Source organism: Herpailurus yagouaroundi, unplaced genomic scaffold, assembly GCF_014898765.1.
Source record: "Herpailurus yagouaroundi ecotype Mexico unplaced genomic scaffold, PumYag 67569, whole genome shotgun sequence".
Taxonomy (NCBI): Eukaryota; Metazoa; Chordata; class Mammalia; order Carnivora; family Felidae; genus Herpailurus; species Herpailurus yagouaroundi.
This window is the reverse complement of record NW_024420375.1, coordinates 3,534,002-3,540,950: the sequence shown is the minus strand read 5'-3', so window position 1 is coordinate 3,540,950 and position 6,949 is coordinate 3,534,002. Positions and strand designations below refer to the sequence as shown.

The window sequence follows — 6,949 nt, the reverse complement described above, 5'->3', positions numbered from 1 at the left end:
AGGAAAATCAACTGGATTAGTGTTTGATTGGATTGGGGCAAGGGCATGTTGAGAACTTTGAAAAAGTGGCGCAGGAGGCAGGGTCAAGGAAGTCAACTGGTTGCAGCTTAACCGCAGAAGGTCTGAATTGTTTCCACCCCCATCTTGGAACTATTTCTTTGTTCTGTTCCCAGGTGATGATAAGATGATGTGGTCGGCTATAAAAACTCTGTACCCTGGCTGTTTGAGGCTGCACTCTGATCAAGAGTGTGGTCACGATCGGTTGGCCTTGCCTCTCATTGCAATAAACTTTGCTGTGACTGTCACTGGTGCCCGTAGCATTCTGTTTCAGGAGTCGTGTGGATGCAACAACTGCTGCTTGCCAAACTACTGCACGTATCTTAGCCTTCTGAGAGTACCAGCCTGTAAAACTGAAAGGTGATGCCTACTAAAAGTTTTTTATGAAAGGCATCAAAGGGGGGAATGTTGGAGAAATGAATGAAGTACTGCACCAAAGATGGCTGACGGGGCTAAAATAAGCTCTGGTCTCTAGCTTAGAGACCCCTCCTCTGAGTTCTTCTTCCTTTGTTTGCTGCGTGCTCGAAAACTCACCACAGATATGGAAGCTGACAACTATAAATTACCCTCCCCACTTGCATTTGGTGCTCAGCTCTTTGGAGAAATGGTTTCCTCTGAGCCCACCGGTGTTAAATAAATCTCCAATCCAAGATCTCGGAGTGACGCTTGGTTTTTCTGCCAAAGGTCCAGCCTTGTTCCATAACACTTAAAGCACAGGGACAGGGCCTGTGGGCAGAAAAAGCTGCATTGCAATTGTGTGTGGGTGTGTGTGTGTGACTGTTTTATGGAGTTTTATGGAGTCGGAATAGAAAAAAGTCAAAAGGGAGTTTCCAAAGAGACTTTCACATGCTAAAGACTTTCTGGAGTCCTAGCTATTTTCAAGTTAAGGTGTTTTTCCCTCTAGCAAAGCACTAACATTAAGACGGTAGGAAGTTCCTGGACTTTGGACCATTGGTGGGATTGCCTTTTTCTGGTAAACTGGTAGAGACTCTTATCAGTTTAACCATTTGTTTTTTGTCCTTTCTTATTTTGGGGTAGCCGGGAGTGTCCAAGGAATATCATACCTGTCCCACCTTGGGGGGAGGGGGCTGCTGTTAACCTGCCCTTTGCCCTCAACTTGCCCCACACTCCCTCATCAGCTGTACCTTTCTTCTTCATTCTCCTTTCCCCAATCTATACTGACCATTCTTCTTACAATGGGGCATTCAAAAGGATCATCATGGTCATTTGAGTTACAAACCAGAAAAAAAAAAAAAAAACATCTGATTCCTGCTGCCTGTTTCCACTCCATCTGACGATGCTTCAAGCCTGGCATTGAAAAAAATCTCACTGGAAGACACTGGGTTGGTAATTTGCTCTAACCATTGACCTATATTTTTCTTGTTTCTATAAAAGTAACTCTTCCTAATTACCTAACTGCTTACTAAGCAGAACAGAGTCTATATGATGGCTAACCACCACCACCTGTTACACAGTTAAGGCCTTCAGTGACTCTCAAAATAACATTATATTATGAAATACTAAAATAACTCAAATGCATTAAACAATTCTACAAAATAGAATGGCATTAAATGTTTTAACTGCTGCACAAGGTGAAACGTGCTCTCATAACAACAATGGTGTGTGTGCATTCCAGGTTACCACAGAAATATTTCTGGATTTCAAACTGACATGAATACTCGAATTGGTGCTTTTACTATTTTTTTAAAAAAATTTTTAACATTTGTTTATTTTTGAGAGAGACAGGGTGCGAGCAGGGGAGGGGCAGGGAGAGAGAGACACACACACAGAATCTGAAGCAGTTCCAGGCTCTGAGCTGTCAGCACAGAGCCCGACACCGGGGCTCAAACCCACAAACTGTGAGATTATGACTTAGGCCGAAGTCAGACGCTTAACCAACTGAGCCACCCAGTGTTGCATCCACACAACTCCTGAAACAGAATGCTACGGGCACCAGTGACAGTCACAACAAAGTTTATTACAATAAAAGGCAAGGCCGACCGATCGGGACCAACACTCTTGATAAGAGTGTGGCCCCAAACAGCCGGGGTACAGAGTTTTTAAAGCCGATCACATCGTTTTATCATTATCTGGGAACAGAACAGAGCAACAGTTCCCAGATGAGTCAGAAACAGTTATCGAATGAGGTGATTATTTTAGACTTTCTGCCGCTAAGTTGCAACCAGTGGATCTCCTTGCCCTTGTCTCTGATGCTCTTTTTTTGAGCTTTTGTTTCCTTCATTGGTAAAGCCTGATTCACAAGAGTATGAAGTATGATTTACAAGAGTAAAAGTAAGGCTGTTATCTTTTGACCTTCAGTGTCAGAACAAAGTTGTTATCTTTCAAGCTAAGCGTTAGCCCTACACTACAATTTAACCCTTACACCAGGACCCCCTCAAATTGGTGCTTTTAAACAATCCTTCTCCTTCCTTTAATGATTGGTTAAACTGGAGAATTTTTGTCAACTACCAAAAGACTTTTATTTGGGCTTCTCTTTCCTGTTATTCTAATTATGTTTTGCTGTTTTCTCCTATCTCTCTGCTTGGTACCAAAAGTGCATCACTACAATAACTTCAAGCCGACAGATGATCCTTTCTACTCAAAGAGGCTCATACATGTTGTCTGATGAGGTTTTGGGGGTGAGGATGGGGTCTGGAGCCGATGGTCAAGAAAGAATTCTTGAGAGGTCTTTGGTGTAAAAATGGTGATTTTATTAAAGAACAGGGACAGACCCCTGGGGCAGGAAGAGCTGCCCAGGACCCTGTGGAGACTGGTTATATATTTGGGAGTTGGGGGAAGTAAAGTCCAGGGGAAGTTTCCAGTGAGATTTTCACATGCTAAAAAAGAATCACTAGATACTGAGGCCTAGTTATTGTTAAGCCAAGGTTGTTTTTCCCTCTAGCAAAGCATTAGCATTAAGACAGTAGGGAGTTCCTTGAGAAACTTTTACTCTGCCAGCCGTAAGTATTTGTCAATGGGCTGCAGGTTATAAGGAAATTTAATTTTACCTGCCATTTCCTTCTTGCCTTTATGGAGAGGAAGGTGATGTTGGGGCTCCAGGAAACTGTATAGGTTTCTGGAGATTAGGCTAATTGATAAGACTGCCTTTTTCTTGTAATTTACTTGTAATTTTCTTGCCTAATTTCTTGTAATATTTGTAAACTGATGGAGACTCAGGTCCTGCACGACTGTGATCTCTATCAGTTAACTATTTGTTTTTTGTCCTTTCCTTTGTCCTTGGGCAGCCAGGAGTACCTGAGGAATGTTACACACATCCTACCTGGGGGGGGGGGGGTGGAAGGGGGACTTGTGGTCTGTCAGTTTGCCTTATGCTCCCTCATCATTGTGCACATTGGATTCAGCCGCCTCTGTGTTTTTGTAACTCCCCTGTATGTTCCCCAGCTGATCAATATTGACCCATATATGATGAGGGAGCATGAGGCAAGTTGATATGCTGAAACCCACCCCCTCCCCCCAGGGGGTTATGTGTGATATTCCCCAGGCACTCCAGACTGCCCACGGACATAGGAAAGGGCAAAAAACAAATGGTTTAAACTGAAAGAGTCCCCATCAGTTTACAAATATCTTACTAATATTACAAGAAAAGAGCAATCTTATCAATAGCCTAATCTCCAGAAACTCCCTACAATCCTAAGGATAATGCTTGGCTAGAGGGAAAAAAAAACAACCTTTGATTGACAATAGCTAGGCCTCCAGTAATCTGTGAATCTTCTTTAGCATATGGAAATCCCTTTAAGCAACTTCCTCTTGACTTTACCTCCCCCAATTCCACAGTAGATAACCAGTCACTCTTCACAACCCCAGTGCAGCTCTTTCTGCCCATGGGTCCTGTCTCCATGCTTTAATAAAATCACTTTTTTGCACCAAAAAAATAAGTAAATAAAAAATTTAAAAACGCATATATAAGGCATAAAACCATGAGGAAAAGCGAGAAAAGAGTGGTCACAGATGTAAGGTTGTGGATTTCCTCTTTAGAGGAGAAATGGGGCCGATACCAGACAGGGAAACTTCCAGAGCCTTGGAGGATATGGACAGTGTTCTCTTCTGTGATCCCAGGGTGTTTACATAAACATTCACTTGATAATCATTGATTACAAGATGCATACAATTGTGACGTTTTCTCTATGTTACCTTTCGCCATAAATGGAGAAAAAAATAATGCCAAGGGAAATAGCATACCAGTATAAACATATTGCAATTCTGTTATAACCAGAAGTAGAACTAAAATTATTTCATTTGTTTGGAAAATAAGTCAACTTATGCACCATAAGATGGCTGATGGGACTAACATAAGCTCTAGTTCCTAGCTTAGAGACTCTTCTTACAGGTTCTTCTTCCAGTCCTTGCTTGCCATGAGTGCCAAATTACTACTAAAGCGGAATGCAGAAGTAACAGACAATAAATTGTCCCCCATGCTTGTGCTCAGGACTCAGATCTCTGGAGAGGGATCTCCTCTAAGCCTGCCGGTGTAAAACACAACTCCGATCCACCAACATCTCTGAGTGTCACTTGGTTTTTCTGGCAGTGATCCAGCCTGGTTCTGTAACACCTTTATTTATAACAAGCCTTATTAAGATTAGTAATCTCATTTCATTTATATTAGTAGCCTTATCTTCAAAATCTCAGATTTTACTAAAAATAATGGGAATGATGTTTATGTAATTACATCAATCTCAAATTTGTATAAATATTCCATATTTGGGAGGTATGTTTTCATTCAGAATTTAATTGTGAATTTGTGCTGAAAACTCACAGAGTTGTTGCACTATGGCTACAGGTTTTCAGAGATTTCTGCCTTCCCCAGCCGCTTCCTGAAGGTGGAGGACCAAGAACCTAAGAAAAAGAGAAGGCCAAAAATCCAAAACTAAGGGCAAATACACTTATTTGACCAGCTGAGGGCAGTGCCGTTTAAGGCTGTTTGTTTGGAAGTAAGGGGTGGTTGGCACGCCTTTGGAGTTCCTCCTCTTCTTTTCCATTAGCTGATTAGCCACTGGGACTGAAGGGGTTATTTGTGCCAATAAAGGTGGTGGTGGTGATGGTGGTGGTGGTGGTTTTGACGGCCTGCACGTCCCTTGCCTGTTTGACACTTCCCTCTTAACACCAACCTTCACCCCAGCTCCCCCATCAACAACTGCTTTCTTCCTCTTTTCTTTTCCCTAGACAGAAACTGAGATCAGTGACGTGTTAGACTAGGCATTGGGCACTGAGAGGCAGCAAGTGGGTGTGTGCAGCCCTTCAAGTCCTTATTGTTTGTAGGGAGCAAGGCTGAAAGAGTTTTCTTGAAAAGTTAGACTTCACCCCATGAGTTTCCCCTGCTTTTGTTTCTAGTCTTGTGTTTCCCCCACAGCAGCCTAAGCTTAGGCTCCACACTGCTTTGTGGTATTGATAGGCTCAGTAGGAAGAATGTCATGGTTATTTGGTTCTTTATTTCGTTGACCGATGAAATGAAACAAAATGAGCCTCTGGGGCCACCGCCTCTGCCTAAAGGTTAATAGCATTTCCCATTATAAATACTGCTCCTTTGACACCATTATTTACATGTCCAACTACCATAATTCACCTCTCTTAAGGATGGGTCTGAAGCAGAAAATAAAGGAAACATTTATGTCAAAACTTTAAACAACTAAGTATTTAAAAGGTCTTTTCAGACTCTTCTTAGGGATTTTTTCATCTCTTTAAATGACATTTTCTTTATTGCTAATTCTATTATACCATTAGAAGACATTTGGGAAAATATTTTGCCCATAATTCTAGAACCCAAATACTTCAACTCATTTTTCCCCATTGTTCCTGCCCCAGAATCATAGAAGTGCAGAATAAGAGAGCTAGAAGACTCCTGAGGAAATCGAATCCTCTGACTCCTGGGCAGTGTACAAGTTAGGGATCAGAGTTAGAGGGACAATGCCATGTCAAGGCCACCACCAGATATTTCAAGTCTGTGCCTCTTCAGTCTCCACTTTGTCCTTCAGGAGGACAGAAGCCCCTCCATCTCCTCACCTTCAGGTCTCCTGTGAGTGGGCATTGAAGCTGGTGTGGCTTCTTTGCAACCTCCTGACTGGTTTGAAGCACTGAAATCCACACCACTTTCTGTCAGTTACAGCTAAAGCCTGGTTAACCCATGTGGGCATCCCAGGTGAAGAAGCAGTTGTACCCTTCACCCTGTCTGGAAGGCCCATGGTGTGCTGGGGTAACCCTGGATGGTTGACCTTACAGGCCCAAAAGAAGGCAAAGTTGGGCAAGCCCTTGATGAGGAATCATGAGACCTGGCTCTCTCCTCATCTGTGGAAAATCACATCCCTTTTCTGAACCACCATTTCCCCATCTGTGAAAAGAGGAAGTTGGCCCAGAACAGTGGTTTTCAACCTGGGGTCCATGAACTTCCTGAAATTGTGTGCAGAATTTTGGAAGGCAATGTACACAGTGTCCTTGGGAGGGTGTGCAAACTCTCATCTGATTCTCAAAGGGTTCCTGTTATGGACTGAATCGTGTGGCCTCAAAAATTCCTGTGCAGAAGCCCTAACCTCATTGTATTTGGAGGTAGGAACTTTAGAATGTTAAATGAGGTTATAAGGGTAGGCCCCCGTCTAATGGGACCTGTATCCCATAAGAAGAGGAAGAGGGGTGCCTGGGTGGCTCAGTCGGTTAAGCGTCCGACTTCGGCCCAGGTCATGATCTCACAGCTCGTGAGTTGGAGCCCCACGTCAAGCTCTGTGCTGACAGCTTAGAGCCTGGAGCCTGCTTCAGATTCTGTGTCTCCCTCTCTCTCTGCCCCTAACCCACTCGCATTCTGTCTCTCTCTCTCAAAAATAAACATTAAAAAAAAATTTAAAAAAAAAATTTTTTTTTAACGTTTATTTATTTTTTGGGGGAC

At 42.9% G+C, this 6,949-nt stretch overlaps 1 long non-coding RNA gene across 1 annotated transcript; it reads left to right on the top strand.

Moving 5' to 3' along the window:
• On the top strand, positions 1 to 302 carry LOC121025281 (uncharacterized). Its single transcript, XR_005788000.1, has 2 exons — positions 1 to 47; positions 121 to 302. It is a non-coding gene; the product is annotated as an uncharacterized LOC121025281 (long non-coding RNA).
• The last annotated feature ends 6,647 nt before the right edge of the window (positions 303 to 6,949 follow it).